This window comes from Ambystoma mexicanum, chromosome 13 (assembly GCF_040938575.1).
Source record: "Ambystoma mexicanum isolate Mex_15411 chromosome 13, UKY_AmexF1_1, whole genome shotgun sequence".
NCBI lineage: Eukaryota > Metazoa > Chordata > Amphibia > Caudata > Ambystomatidae > Ambystoma > Ambystoma mexicanum.
In genome coordinates this window covers 250,582,948-250,599,578 of record NC_090938.1, presented here as the reverse complement: position 1 = coordinate 250,599,578, position 16,631 = coordinate 250,582,948, and the positions used below count along the sequence as shown (strand labels likewise).

At 46.2% G+C, this 16,631-nt stretch overlaps 1 long non-coding RNA gene across 1 annotated transcript in view; it reads left to right on the top strand.

The window, feature by feature from the left end:
• Positions 1-16,278, top strand: part of LOC138521149 (uncharacterized) — a 537,804-nt gene extending 521,526 nt beyond the window's left edge. Inside the window, exon 4 of the long non-coding RNA XR_011282953.1 lies at positions 9,430-16,278. This is a non-coding gene — a long non-coding RNA (uncharacterized lncRNA). The remainder of the gene's footprint in view (positions 1-9,429) is intronic.
• The last annotated feature ends 353 nt before the right edge of the window (positions 16,279-16,631 follow it).

Here is a 16,631-nt window from a genome sequence, read left to right as displayed (position 1 = left end):
TTTTCAATGTTTTTTCTAAACACTATATTTCGATGCTTATCTTGTCTTAATAAAAATATTTTTGGATATCAAATGCACTCAAACTTCTAAATGCAGCATTCGCATATATGTAAAAAAAAGTTCTTGTCTATTAGACACAATTTTTTTAAAATACTAAAGTGCAAATATTGGAATTTTCTTTCTTGTTCACTCTTTTGCTTTTCAGCGATTGTACAAATTCACTTTCCCTCCTGATGAACCACGAATGTAAAGTGGGGAAACACGTGTTGAGGGCATTTATGCAAGTCTAAAGAAGTTGAGAAAGAAATGCAATTAAGCTGTGAAGATAATAGATATTGCTAAATACATTTTATGTTTGGAGCGCCTGGCAACAGTGTTTTGTATCCTTCATTTGAGTACTTTTATGAGCTCGGTGCAGCCCTTAGAGCAACAAATCACAAATGTAGGCAGCACCAACAAATCAAAGAACTAATAATTTCTAAAATCCAGTTACTCGCCGTAGTTTGCCACACAAAGGCTGCTATTTGTTCATTATTTCAAGGATCCAAAAGGGAGTAAGTGATGGAAAGCATTATTAAAAGAATGATTATTGTGTCTTGTATCTTATTCTCATGTCGTATTCTCGCCCTCATCTTTTGGCGAGTATCTTATGTTGCTAGGAATGGTACTGTATCCTCTACTAACACAACCCCAACTCTAGCAGGTGGAGAAACCATGTCAGGTGGACAGGTAAGCACTGTAAATACACTAAAGATATGCAGACACAGTTCAGATGCAGACATGGGGGTTGGAACTCTAGCTCACTGATGCCGCTCGAGTATCTAACAACATGTGGTAAAAGCACATGACCAAAGTAGGTAAAGAAACCACTGCATGGAGCTGCTATGTCTGTTCATTAACCCCCTATGCCATGAGTGTCTCCAGAACGTTTATGGCAACTGAAATACCAGCAGCAAGAGCACAATGTCTTATGTACCTATCCATGGTTACAACCCGAGGAAGATTACAAGTGAAAACAGAAACTTTGAGATGGATGTCCAAGGCAACATTTCCCTATAAAGATAATTATATAAAGACACTTGACATGATGAACAATTACTGGCCACTAGACAAGGTTATACAATACTTAACTGACGGCCCACAGAAACGAGAGACAAAAACAATAATGCTGAAAGAATTACCATGTCCTAAGAAAGGACCCAAGGAAATAGGAGATGTACTGGGATGTTGGGAAAAACCACAAATGCTTGTGTATGGCCAAGTGGACACAGCTGAAGGATGGAAGGAAGGAGTGATAGGAAGCAAGGCACACACACTGGCAAAAGCGCCAGTAAACACAGTAAAGGGTGAAAATGACAAGTGCCTAAAATAATGGGAATGCAAGCACAAAGTTACTGACCTTGGTCGACAATGAAGCTTGACCAATGCTCATAATAGCACTAAGAAACCAGCAGTGTGTTTCCAGAATGATGGAGCTGTAAAGGTTGGAGAAAACAAGGAGTGTAGGTACACAGAAAAACATCCAGCAATGAAGATTGGGGCGTCAGTTCTAATGGATCACTAACGGGAGTGCAGATCTAAGACGGACAAGAAACTGCCACCTAACTGTGGAGGAGTACGTTCATTGGTACACATCAACATGCCAGCACTGGTAGTATCACAGAAGGACATCAAGATATGCAACTTCACTGAAATGGACACTATGGGCCTCATTACAACTATTGCGGAATGGGTTTAACAGCGCTGGTAATGGTGCCAGCGCCGTTAAACCCACTCCGCAATATTACAAGGTTCCCTCGTGGGACCCGCTGTGGACCTCTGGTTTATCCAGATGTCCATAGCGTGTTCCTCGAGGGAACCAGGGAGCAAACAACGGGCCCGTTATGAGTGGGTCCGTTGTTAGCTCCCTCCCCATTCCCATTGAGCCCTATGGGGGCTCAAATGGGAATGGGGAAGGACCGGGCCCGGGTTCCCTGAAGGGGAATTACCGGGCCCTCCAAACTCGGAATGGCTCAGTAATTCCCCATTCAGGGAACCCAGACCCGGACACGGTTTTGGAGGCAGCCATGGCACCAATAGTGCCATGGGAACCTCCTAAATTGTAATGAGGCCCAATGAAAAGAAAGAAAAGGTCAGTGGAATTGAGTAGAGTAAAAAGAGACAACTCTTTCTCATCAGCATCAGAAGCATCTCTGGACGACTGTTCGGTATGACAGAAATGTTTTTCAGGTCCGTGGTTCCAGCTGTTAGACAAATACAAATGCAAAATGGCTGCAGATAACAAGATGAGAGCTGATACGGACCATAAACCAACAGTAAATTGCTTCAGTGCAATAAAAGAAGAGCTCTGAGCAGTAATGTTGATGGCTCTCCGGAACAGATATGTTCTAGACCTTCAAGCATTAATGGAAGGAGGAGTTTGTGCCAAGATCGGGAGTTCCTGTTCCACATTCGCACCAGCAAATGACAGAGAAAATGGCACACTGACAGAAGCAGTAACAAGATTGTCAGAAATGCACACCAAAATGGAGGAGGAAGCTAAAGGAACGGGAAACGATCAGAGCTGGCTGTCATATATATTTTCCTGGATGCCAACATGGTTGGAAGATGGACTGAAAGTACTACAAGGAGCACAGTTCCTAGTACCAGTAGGACTGTGTGTAATCAAGATCTGCATTACAGAATGTCGCAAAATAACTAAGAAAACAATAGGAAAGAAAGTGTTGGTAGAAATAAATGTTGAAGAGAACAAGGACAAGATAGTAGAAGAAAGAAATAACCTGAAGGCAAAGATAAAGGAGTGCCCACTGTTCCCGACTGAGATGATAACATTCAATTATCCCTTTGATGGCAATAAATGTTGGGCGAAATGGGTATGCTGCAACCCAGAAGGAGGCTGCAGTTACATGACAGTCCCTGCGGCTGCGGAGAGTTGGCTCCAGCTGCCTCCCTCTCTCTCTACTCTCTCAAGCATTGCTTGAGGCAGCAGATACAGTGGCTCTGCTATGTCTCATTCAACCTCATACACTGTCATATCAGCCTTGGTTCTCGGATTCTTTGAAAGATGCACAGCTTGAATTGAGATAGGCAGAGCGCAAATGGCGCTGGGCCTATGATCCTACTTTTAAAGTACAATATAGGGCCAGCTCAGCAGCCTACTCGGTAGCCATTAAAGCAGCCAAAACACTGTATCTCACAAAGAAAATGGAGTCTTCATTATGCCAATCTAAGGCTCTTTTTTCAACAGTCAAATCTCTTTCGTCATCAGCTAACCTGACACCTAATGTTATACCCACCCAGGAATGGTGTGATGCCCTCTCTCAATATTTATCACAAAGATCGTGACCATTCGTGCTAATATCTCCATTGCGATGAATACTCCTTCTAGTAGTGAGAACAATCCTCTTCAAACCGTGGACCTTGATGGTCCAACAAGATAGTTTTCCATTCCCTGGTTTTCTGAAGAGACGATACTGACTGCCATCCAAAAGATTAAGTTGTGCTCCCCTTTGATGCTGTCCCTTTGGCTGTTATGAAAACAATCTCCCTGGATATTCTGACAGAGATTATAGCTGCCATCAATAATTTCTTCCAGTCAGGACTGGTTCCACAAGAGCTCAAAGCTGCTAGGGTTATTCCTCTTCTGAAGAAGCTTTCACTGGACCCATCTGCTCTATCCAATTTCCATCCTATTTCTCTTCTCCCCTTCCTCTCGAAGTTTCTAGGGTCTTTGGTGTCACCTTTACTCTCCACGTTTCTTGAATTTTTTCACATTTTAGACCCTGCTCAGTCCGGCATCAGACCTGACAGGGGCACGGAGAGTGTTCTGGTCTTTGTCCAGGATGATATGGCCAGGCTGGTGGACGCAGGTGGGGTGGGAGCCCTGATTTTGTTAGACCTGTCAGAAGCATTTAACAACTGTCGTCCACCCTATTCTGCTATCCTGTCTTGCCCAGATGGGCATATCTGGGCAAGTACTGGCCTGGTTTAACTCGTTCCTGGTGGATCATACTCAGACTCTCTCCATGCCCCCTTTTCTTTCTGCCCCTTGTCACCTTGGTTGTGGAGTGCCACAGGGTTCCTCACTGTCTCCGATTCTATTTAACATTTATATCTGGGCACTTGTGTGTATCATCCGCTCCTACGGTGACAGGTGCTATTCCCATGCCGACGACACTCAGATCCTGATCCGTTAAGAACTTCATTAGGGTGAAATGTTGTCGTGCCTACGGAGCTGCCTGGCGGCCGCGGGTGATTAATTGGGGCACAACTGGCTTAAATTTAATGGAGACAAGACTGAGGTGCTGGTGGTGGGCTGTACCCCTGATCCCTCACTCTGGGTGTCCTCTTTCTGGCCCTCCTCTCTTGGTCCTCTTCCAGTCCAGGTGGAGAAGGTGAAAAATCTGGGTGTTCCCCTGTCGGCATCGCTTTCCATGGACCGTCAAGTAGCAGCCGTCTGGTTTAAGTGTTACGGAAAGTGCTTCCCATGATTCCTACCCCTCTCCATCTGCCTGTGGTGGCAGCAATGGCACTATCCCGGCTGGATTATTGTAATTCTCTCTACAAAACGTAGCAGCTCGTGTGGCAACAGGCACACCCTATGGAGCACATATTTCTCCAGTGCTTCGGGTCCTTCACTGGCTTCCAGTAGCCCAATGCATTAGGTACCGTGCACTGTGCATTGTACATCGGGTGATGCACGCTCAGGGTGCAGGATTCCTCCAAGCAAAGTTTATTCACTACCTTCGGACTTGTTAGCTGCGGTCTGCATCCACTGATCTGCTTGTGCCTACCTATCGTCGTGTGCGGCTTGGAGAATTTTCCATAGCAGCAGCTGTGCTATGGAATGAGCTCCTGCAGGCCATAAAGAGGTTATCCAATCACCTGGCCTTTAGAAAAGCCGTAAAGACATTTCTGTTCTAGGCGGAGTAGGGTTGTTTCTGGTTATGACCATCTGCCGAGCCCTCTAGCACCAAGATACCTTAGGGTGACCGTGCGCTTTAGAAATGTATGTAACATAACCTAACATAACATGGCGTTTCGATGACTATGCAAATTACTACAGACATGGGGGAGTGATGAAGATATGGCTACGAAAAAAGCAATGGTGACTAAGTATGGTGGTGTGGTCGACAAGTCGACCAGAGGGGGTACTGAAGAGAGGGTCCCAGGAATGCCCCTCCTCACCCCATGAACAAGACAGCCTGAAGAGCCAAGAATGCAAGATGCAACTCACTGTTTGGACAGCCCTCAGGCGGGCCAGTGACATCCACATATGTGAACAGATACTCACTCAGACAACCATTCAAACCTTATCCAGTCAACCTCTTTATGGATACTAGTGCCACAACACTGATCATCGATCCAAATGCCTCACTTGATCGGATTGACTGAATAACGAACATCCATTGTGCTGACATCATTAGTGACACCACGACATAGCAACGGTAGTCATGAAGCAAACCCTCACCCATGCACAAAGTTGCACGGACACACACATACCCACACGAAGAACATGTTTACACAGTTCTGTAGATAGAGGACAGGTACATATAAATACTGGCAAAAGCCTTTATTATTTGTTCTCATTTGAGTTGTTGCTTTCACTGCCACTTTCTCACCCTTCCTCCCCCCTTGGCTGACTCAGCACTCCTCTCTCCTGGAGTGATCACTTCCTCCTTTCCTCCCATCTCACCCTCTCTACCCCTCAGGCCAAGCCAACTCCAGCACTGCCACCTAGCTTCTCGGTTATCCGACTCATGAAGCGTGTGTCAGTTGAGGCTTTCGCTGCCACTTTCTCACTCACCTTCCCCCCTTGGCTGACTCACACCCTGACACAGCCCTTTCCATGCTGCACTCTGCTATATCTGATACTCTCGATGATCTTGCCCTTGGCATGAGGATCCACTTGAAGCCCAAAGCCAAGTGCAACTCTTGGTACGACTCAAGCCTTGTCACCCTTAAACTCAAGTGCAGGGTCGCTGAGAGGAAATGGCGTGCTTCCAATACATCCTCTGACAAACTGGCCTGCCGCCTGCTCCAAAGGCAATACTGGCTCTCCATCCGCACAAAGAAGAGAGCCCACATCCAAGCCTGCATCTCCGTGGCAGCTAACAACTCGGTCAAAGTCTTTAAAATCTCCAAGGAGCTGGCCAATCCTGCTGCAGTCTCTACCTCTTCTGTCCCTTCCCAGGCCCTTTGCACAGCCCTGGCTTGGCTTCTCATTTCATCTCTAAAACTCAGGACATCCTGTCGTCTCTCTCTTCCTCTCCCCCTGTTCCCACTACTCCCTGCTCTTCCTCTGGCCCTACCTCGGCCACCTCTCCTCCCTCCTTCTCTGCCTTTCCCCTGTTCTCCTCAGACGAGGTTTCTAGACAAGTCTGATCTATGAAAGTCTCGTTAAAACAGGTTCACCCCTGTTCCTCCAAAGCCATCACATTAAGGACCACATTGACACCCTGGCTCCTGCTCTGGCTGATTTTTGCAACCACCCCTTCACCACTGGAGTCTTCCCCTCCCCCTGAAGCACTCCCTTGTGCGCCCTCTCCTTAAGAAACCCTTTGCCGACCCTTACTGCCCTGCTAGCTATTGTCCAATCTCCATCACTCCTTTCCTGGGCAAACTCCTGGAAAGCTTGGCCATCTCCCAGCTTAATCTTTACTCTGAATCTGTCGGTTGTATCAGTCTGGCTTCAGAGCTGCCAGAAGCATGGAAACTGCTCTCCTGAACATCTGTGAAGACCTGCTCTCCAACCTCGATTCCAACACCCCCTTTGTCCTCATCTTACTTGATCCCTCTTCTGCCTTTGACACAGTCAACCATGCCATCCTGCTCAACCGTCTCCATAATAACCTGGGTATCACCGATCAGGTCCTGGCTAAGCTGACCGCCTTCCTCTCTGATCGAACCTCCCAGATCCAACTTGAGGCCTTCCTCTCCTCTATCTCTATCTCTAACTGTGGTGTTCCCCAGGGGTCTAACCTCTCTCCCTGGCTGTTCAACCAATGCCTGGCACTTTTTGCCCACAGCATTGCCGCTCTCTGCCCCAACTTTCAGTGCTATGCGGATGACACTCAAGTCATTTTCAGGCTCCCTTCTGCCACCTCTTCTTCGCGCATCTCTGACTGTCTGTCCGCTATTCAGGAGTGGTGTGTCGCCAATGATCTCTGCTTTAATGCCAGTAAGACCGAGATTCTCCTCATTGGCACACCTGCTCCCTCCTTTCCTGTCACTCTCTGGTCGGCCTCTATTGGCCCTCTCCCTGCTCCCACCTGTGAGGCTAAAAACCTTGGGGTCATCTTCAACTCCACACTTTCCTTGTCGCCTCACATCTTTGACGTCTCTAAGAAGTCACACTACCAGCTGCACCTCCTCAGAGGTATTCTTCCCTTCCTCTCCTTCCCCCAGAATCTCACTTTCTCCAGAGCTCTTGTTCTCTCTAGGCTGGACTACTGCAACAACCTCTTTCTAAATCTGCCTGCCTCTACTCTCCGCAACTCATCCAAAACAGGACTGCAAGACTTGTCATTGGCCTCAAGCCCATGGATCGTATCTCTTTAGGACTAAAATCTCTGCACTGGCTCCCATTGGCTGCAATGATTAAGTTCAAAACCCTCTGCATTGTCCATAAGGCTTTCTGGGGCCTGGGACCTCAATACCTTCAACTTTCTCTTCCTAAATATCTTCCTTCTCGAGCTCTTTGCTCATCCGCCTCCAACTCCCTCTGGGTTAGTCGCTTCTCCAAGCAGCGAGTTGGTGGTAGATCTTTTTCTTCTGCTGGGGCCTCCCTCTGGAACAGCCTCCCTGCCTCTCTGAAACTTGAGGAGAACCACTCCAGTTCCGGAAGCACCTCAAGACCTTCCTCTTTGCTTCTGCTTTCTCTCCTCCTCTCCCCTGCTGATCTCCTGGCTGAATCTGTAATTGCACTGGTTACCTGACTACCTTCTGATCTCGGGCCCAGGTCCCCTCCCCGCCAGTTGCACACCTACACTGCCCCGCTGGCAACCCTTGCACTCAGGACTGTTTCTGTATCCCTACAGCCCCTACTAGCACTTGACTCCTGATTTCTGCACTTACCCTTGCGCTTGCCACCAGATGGCCGCACTTTTATTTATTGTGTTTATTTATTTTACTGTTATCCTATGTACTGCACTGCCCCCTCACCTTTGCCCCTGCATTTTTCCCCTTCACCCCTCCCCTGCACTTGCGCGATCTCAATGTCAGCTGCCAGGTCTCACATCCTAGGTCAGTGATGAACAGAACATTCATGGACCTCGGATACAAGAAGACATCTGCAAAATACTAGCATAAATCCTCAGAAATTGCAGACCAGGGAGCTCGTTTTCATGGTCCTCATCCTTGTGGTTTGGTTGGGCAAGACAATGGTCATTCACCCACGGTTGGAAGATGAGCAGTTCCCAGTGACACAGACATGAAATGCGCCATGGATTATTTAACAACGTTGCAACTCTAAAGGCACTCTCAAAAGGCAAAGTGGTAATACTAACGTCTACATGTGTGGGGGTAAAGTTAATAAAAATGTATAGGGGTATAGGGGTAAGGTGGGGGTTGTGGGGTCTCCCCACACACACACACACACACACATACACACACACACACATATATATATATATTTATATATATATATATGCACAGAGAAATTGAAAAGAAAAAGAAATCTGACTTTTGGGCTTCAGACTTTTCATTTCGGTCATTTCACGTAGATCCTTTCTCATCACCATGAGAAGGTGGACTGAGAGCTGAGAACAGAGCTAGGTTCCAGGCCTGGGGAGATCAGCTCCAGCACAAATCCAGGGGTAGATGGCAGAGGGCAAAGGCCAATGGTAATCCTGCTACCCTGCAACAATGTAATAGATAGTTTCTGGTGAAGGGGCAGGCAAGCCACCTAACATCTGAGGGCCAATAGAGTAACCTCTATAGGTGCCGTGTATAGGCACTACCACCCCAACTTTACAATCATGTACCCTCATAGGTTTTTGGGGTTGATCCCCATGTTGTGACACAGTAAGTAAATAAAATCGCCCGGCTCGGGCTCAGGAGTTGTGCTTTTGGGAGATTCTCAATGTCCTGTATGATCCCTGTATGTTTGTGTAATAAATAACTGTTCTAACTTGCCTTTGGCTGAGTCCTCCATCTGTTTACTGGGCTAGGGTTAGATGGGCCCTTGGTGAGTGAACGATGAGCGCGAAGTGTGAACCCCAGTTTCTCTGGTATACTTAAGCCAACAAGTGGGTCACTCAAAGTGGGATGCAGGGTTAGCAGATAAAGTGGGATGGGTGCAGAAGGAGGGGATCGGGAATTCTAGAGGGGACTAGGAATTATTCTGTTGTGATCCCATCCAGTTACAGATGCATGTTTCCTAAGGGCCATAAACTCACTAGTGCTTCTTTTATTTCTCGTCATTTGCAGAGACAACAGGAGAGGCCTGAAGCAGGAGAAGAGAGTGACAATACCGAAGCCAACGATGACCTACTTAAGTAACCACTGTTGTATCCTGGGAACCAGTTCCTCTCACGAAAATGTTCCAGGAAGTGCGATACACCACGCTTTACAGGACCGTTTATTGTTGAACTGATCACTGAGCGAGTGGAGAAACTGGTCGGGAAGAATTCTAGGAGAATGGGTTGCGTGTAGCGATCATTGATTGGAAGATGCTCTTTGAAGAGTAAAGTCTTTAAGTCATCGCAGAAATGTAGGATAGACATGGCCATTTCTATCCACATTGGTAACGTGTTCCAGAGACAAAGTGCATAGCAGGAAAAGGCTTGTTTCCTGATCTTTTCCTCTTGCAGTTCTTTGTTTCCATTCTGTTGAGGTTGTGGCTTCTGGTGGTGCACTGGCCTTTGGAGATGGTGAGTTTCTTGGCCAAGTAGAGTGGGGATTTGGTTGTGAGTGCTTTGTAGGCCGTCTTGAACGTGAGATGCACTTGAACGGATAGCCAGTACATCTGTGATGAGGCATGCTGTAGCATGCTGGATGACTCTCAGAGGGGCCAAGGTGACATTTAGGACACATGTGAGTACAGCGTTGCTACCACCTAAATGGGAGATGACCAGGGCTTCGATAACTGTTCTAGAACTTGGCACATGGTTTAAAGGCTTCACTTTGCAGAGGGCTGCATGCTGATACCATGATGCTTGGTCCTTCTTGGCGATTAGTGCTTTGAATAAGAGGTTATGGTTCATATAGCAAAACTGAGAGTTTTTGCGCTGGGGGAGAGTTGAGGTGTGAATCTGTCAAGCTTCTGGTCAGTCAGCCTATTATGGACTTGAGCATGCTTACTAGGGTTTCCTAGGCAAATTAATTCAGTCTTTGTCAGGTTGAGCTTCAGGTAGGCGACTGACATCCAGCCTAGGACAAGGGACAGACATTACTTGAATCAATGGATGTAATTGATGCAATTGATTTTTAGGTAAGGTGTGTGTCATTTGCATATTTGTGTATCTAGATGATAGTGTTGGCAAGGACTTCCCCATAGAGGTTAAAGATGACAGGGGACAGGATGTTGCTGGGATCTGTTTGGGCCCATTTCAGCAAGTTGGTCTTTATTGGAGAGTTACAAGGCAAACCAATGCAGGATTGCTCCATGAAAGCCCATGGCTGTGCCAGGAATGTTGAGGAGGGCTTCATGAACAATGGTATTCGGGATAGCAGCGCAATCAAGGAAGATAAGAAAGCAGGGGTCCCCTTGTTGCAGAATGTGTAGAACATAATCGATATCTTGGATGGTTTTAGAAACTGTGCTGCCACGTGGTCAGAAACTGGAAAGGCTGTCCTGTACAAGATTGCACTAAGTGATGCTTTTGGCATTGGTCTTCTGAACTACTTTGCTGAGAAATGGTAGATGTATGATAGGGCGATAGAGGGCCAGGTCATCAGAGTCTAGTATGGGTGTTTTTCAGCAGGGAAGTATCTTTCAAATTTTTAGTGCATCTGGGAAGTTCCCCTGTGTAAGGGATGCTTTGATGACATTTAGAATGCTGAAAAAACAACATACAATTTTAACTGGAGTCAGTTTCATTTAACCAGCATCAGTAGCGAGGGTAAATGAACACATGCTGAACAAGTATAGAATCTTGCACAAATTACAGCTTTCTGACTAGGGATTATATCACAGGGGAAACAAAGTTACTGAAGCATTGTATCCCAGCAGAGAGTGTTCCTATCAAGCATGCAATGTAGCAATTTTACTACACCATTTATTCCCAAATCAAGAGTTTAAACACCTTGCCCAATGTTTCCCTAACATTTAATTTACACTATGGGGACACAGGTTACCCAGACTCAGCACAGTCAACAATCAGTATAATCTCTATGATGGCGGACAGGCAAGTTTTAGGCTTGGTCCAATCCCCCTAAACCTCCCCTCCCCATGTGTACTCATGAAGAACAACCATTCACAGCCCTGTCCCAGTCACACACCAGAGGTGCAGACACTCACCCAAAGCCCACCCAAGGATGAGGAGGGAGAACACTATATAAATGCCACTTCCCAGGCAGTCAGTGTGGGTTGTGTGATAAGCTTTGGGATCACACCACATCACCTGATGGGGGGGCTCTTCCCTGTGGGGCTAGGGAGATGAGACTGCTACCCGATATTCCCCTTGGGGGTGGTAAAAAGGGGAGGAACTCACAGGGAGATACTTCCCTCATGATGATGGTGACTCCCGTTCCATGGTGGAACTCTGTCACACTCTTACCTTTGAGTCCCCAAAATCCCTAAAATCCATAAGAAAAGCCTCTGAGAGTACCACTGTATTTTATTGTGACACTCTTTGTTTTCTTCATAGAAAATCTAATTAATTGTCTTATGGAAATACTTTGAAGAAGAAGATTATGGGAGTTATACAAACTGCTCTCCCATGTGATATCCAAAGTGCGGAGAAGAGGTGGCCCCGTAGGAGGTCTGAATAGTGCATCATCGACACAGACAAGGGACTATGACATTGCACTGGGGAAGACCCAGCTATCGACTATGAAAACAGACAAAGAACTGCCTAAGAGTCAACCAGGGAAACCAGAGAGAAGGCAGCATGAAGACTCACCTGCCTGGGAAAATTCAAACCCGGAAACTATGATGCCGAACGGAGATCCGGGTCCTCGATCGAGAGGATGTGGCTGGAAGGTCAGAGGAAGCCTCAGGAGCCAGAAGGAGGCCTGACCAATGCTGAAGTGAGGATTTGGTTAATGGTGGTGTGACCTCAGCAAGGTGGACCGGTGGGTCCCTTAACAACGCGATACAGCTGAACCGGAGACCTTGCAGAACCGAAGCGGGGTAGAGGGAAGTGAGGAAAGAGTGAAGATGAACGAAGAATGCATAAAAGCGGCCCCAACGTCCCAGGAAGAACCAGCAACATGATCCTAGTAAGAAAGAGGTTACGGGAACCACAGTAGACCCGATAGACAATTGAGAGAGGATAACAAAAGCATCATGAGGGATCTTCCTAGTCTCAGTAATTGTTGTGAAGCAGATCAAAGCATCAAGAGGAGTCTTCCTTGTTTCAGTAATTGGTGTGAAGCAGATCAAAGCATCAAGAGGAGTCTCCCTTGTTTCATTAATTGGTGTGAAGCTGATAAAAACATCAAGAGGGATCTCCCTCTTCTCAGTAATTGTTGTGAAGCTAACCAAAGCATCAGGAGTGATCTCCCTTGTCTCCTTGACTGTGGCAAAGTCAACAAAAGTGAAGTCCTTTGGAGTGTTCTCCCTCACCTCAGTACTCACTGTGACATTAAGCAATGTGAAATAAACCTCAAGAATGATCCCCCTCATCTCAGTACAACTTGTGACAGTAGCCAAAGTAAAATAAGCCTCAGGAGTGAACTCCCTTGTCCCAATACCTATTACAAAGTTTGGCAAAATGTCCTTGAAGCACAGACACTAGAAGGTTGTGGAACATTTAAACTAAACCTGAGAGAAGTGTGAGAAACCAGAATGTGTCTAACCTGCTAATTCCTGCGGAACTCTCTCTCAGGTGGCCAGGACACAGCCATCACCTTTGGATCCAGACCCTGGGGATGGACCAGTGCAGGAGGATAACCTGGGTGAGGGGTCCTTGGGGATTGGGAGTGGGATGCCGGATGGTGAGACACTGTATCCCTCTCTTCCCTGTAATACCTTCGTCCCATCCTACCCCTTGGGATATTTAAAAACTCGACCCCTGCACCCATTTCCTGTGCAAACACTTTTACATGGACAGCCTGCTCTGGGAGAAAACAGATTCACCCCCTAGCCATGTACATAACATGTCCCAATATTATGGTCACTCAAACCTGACTTCTATTACACTTCCCCACAGGGATAAAAGGTGTAGCACAAGAGCACACTCTGAGCGAGGCAAAACATACAAAGGTACAGCAGTTTCAAGTTGGCAGTTGAATGAGGGGAGAAAGAGGGCCAGGCACAAGAGGTTTGTGAGAGGTGCAACACTCTTGAACTTTTAGACAGGAAGCCATTACTTTCAAGAAACCTTCAAGGCAGAAAACGTAAGACCAGGAAACAAGGCTAAAGAATCCTGCATTGTGTGTCAGAGATATCGAGGGTCCTCCCGCTTAACTGACCAAGACAGGGAGGAGCATCAGATGCTGTAGTATCGTCCTTGGCTCCAAGAACAAAGAAGCAACCAAGAACAACACTGCTGGTGAGTTGGGGAGACCGATGCCAGACCGGTCTGTGTTGAAGTCAAGGTTGCAAGCAGCAACATTGTAAAGTGAGTGCTGGAAGGAACATTGTTAAAAACGTGTGATGAAAGATGCGAGGGAAGCTAAATTGCGGTTGAATATTTGCACATTAGAAGAAAACATACGATACAGTTGATAGAGTGATCCGGCACTGTGAATGTGTTGAATCGAAGGTCTCTGTACGATATCTTGACAAAAGGAAACAAAAGCAGAGGATCGATGTGAAGTGTTAATTGTGTGAAGTAAATTGAAGTGGTCCTGCTGCGGTTTAAGTAAAACCCATTGCACATTTGAAAGACTTTGATTCTGGTATCAAAAGGGGATCGGAGCCCAAAGGAGGGGGATCCATGGTCCGAGCCCGAAGGAGGGAGACCAAGTTGTGAATATTGTGAAACAAGGCATCTGAGCCTGAACGAGGGAGACCAAATTGTGAACATTGTAGAAAAAGGGGTCTGAGCCTGGATGAGGGGACCCGTGGTCCGAGCCCGAAGGAGGGAAGCCAGTCTTGAACTTGTGAAAGTGTAACCCTGACAAAGGAACTTTTGTGTTTTGTTTGCTGCATCAGGCCCTCTGCAATAAGAGATTGTCATTGCGAGAGATACTTTGGCGGAAGGCACTGATGCCTATGTGTTGAACTGTTACCTCATGGCCAAGAAGCTACAGTGTGCGAAGCCCACACAAGCCGCCTTGCCCCGTGCTGAAAACGTTGGGAAGGGACGCTAACTGCCCAACTAGCCTGACATACAGTTTCCTGAACACTTTTCTTTTGCATACATTTTTATACCACACTATTTTGTATTTAGAAGTAAGGATTGGCAATAGGTTTATTAGAATAGCCCCTTTTATTTTGACAGACTCCACTAGGACTGCGTTATTATTATTTGATGGTCGTAGCTTGCTCCCATCCTTAGATTTAGGTTTAGATAGGAGTTTTACCAACCAATTGAAGTTCAATAAGCACCCTTGAACTGTGATCCCTTGTGTCTGTCTTCACTGTTTGATACCATGCCTTCCTTACAGAAGCATGGAGAGATGTTCAATGCTTAATAAGAACTGTTATCAGACATGCAAGTGAACCAGGAGACGGGAGGCATTCTCCTGGTTTTATCAGATCATTTGTTAATTCAGAAGCCAGAACAGAAGCCTGTAAAGAAGTTCAAGGTTTGACAGGAACTGTTATGAGATATAAGCCTCAGACAGCTAAGTGAACAAGGAAAAGGGAGTCATTCTCCTGGTTTCTTAATATAGTCGTGTTAATCCAGAAACCAAAGTAGAAGCCTTGAGAGAAGTACATGGCTTAATAAGAACTGTTACAAAGTCTTGTCATCAGAGAGCCAAATGAACCAGGCGAGGGGAACCATTCTCCTGGTCTCTTGGTAACGTTTTGTTGATTCAGAAGGCAGAGCAGAAGATTGGCAAAGAACTTTAATTGTCAAGAACTTTAATCAGTGGATCAGGTGAAGGGAGGCACACACTATTAGTTAAGACTTTTAACACAATCACTAAGGTAAATACTAGTGAACCAGGAGAAGGGAGACATTCTTCTGGTGTTCTTCATGTTGTTTGTGTATATAGTGGTAGGGCTAGAGTTAGTTAGTTTTGAACAGAGGACAGGACATTTTCATTTGGACAACCACCATGACGAAGATTTTCCTTAGGTAGAATAGGGAGAGTTAGGCCTTTTTGCTTATGTTTTAATAAAGAAGTGTTAATACCACACCACTCTTTTGTGCGACTCCTTCATCCAGCAAGCCACAGTTGTTGGAGCAGGTTGTGGCAGAAGGATGCAGAGCACTGAAGAGCACTAATAGAGGTGATAAGGAACTGTTGGAGAAGGAGGTTTTAATAACAGAGGATTTGGTGGTAACAACAGAGACAGAAGTAGCAGCAGTAGAAAAGGGGTAGTAGCAACAACAGAGGAGGTGTCAGTAATAGACGAGGGAATAGTAACAACAGGGGAGGAGGTGGTAACAGGATGAGTTGGTCAATACAGAGGAGCAGAGATCAGCACCAGTGTGATAGGTGGTAATGTCAGTAGAGGATGTGGAAGTAGCAGGAGGGGGTGGTGACAACATAAGAAGACATGTTAGCAACAGGAGAAGAGATGGAAGAAAAAGGAGGAACATTAACCAAGAAGAAGTGGTCAAACTCCCAGCCAGACATGACCGGAAGGTTCGAGGAGGCTGGGTTGGCCCAATACAGGTTGGGGAGACGGAAGGAGGAATTAATCCCAGCAAGGAGGACATTCAGAGAATAGTCTGGGCCTCGTTGAGGCCACTGAGGCTTGAGAAAAGAGGGTACAAAGGTGGCAACCCTTGTTCTCCTCACACCGACAAGGACTCTACTGCTATACCATCAGCTGGTCCAAGGTATGACAATCTAACATAGATACTTTTTCACTTTTGTGGAGTGAGGTCAGAAGGAAGGATTTTATTTGGGAACCACCTGGGAAGTCCACAATGCCACTAGGCGATTACGTGTTATCAACATATATTGAAAGAGTAGATTTTTGGTTTAATTTTACCCATTTGCTTCTACAACACTTTGTTAATTTCTGTATCAATAAAACATAGAACAATTCTTCATGTTTACATTGTTTTGTGCATCCTTTGTGGGCTTTCTGACACCACAAAAAGACAAAACTGCTGTCGCAGACATTGAATGACTTTCAAGTGTTCTTGCAAGTAAATGTCTTAGCCATAGTCCTAAAGGCCCGAGTATGAGTCCTGGCATCCAGCTCTGGCTTCTGCATGGTTTGAGTCCCAGCTTAGGCACCGTTTAGAACAGATCTGAATGTACCAGCTGCAGTGTTCACTTGGACATGGCTTGGGTTTTTCCCAGATCAGCTGAGACATTTTGTTGCCAGATCCTGGACAATCTGGCTGAAATTCAACACTGGGGAGGGCCGATGAGTCATGGAGGAGGAAAGAGGA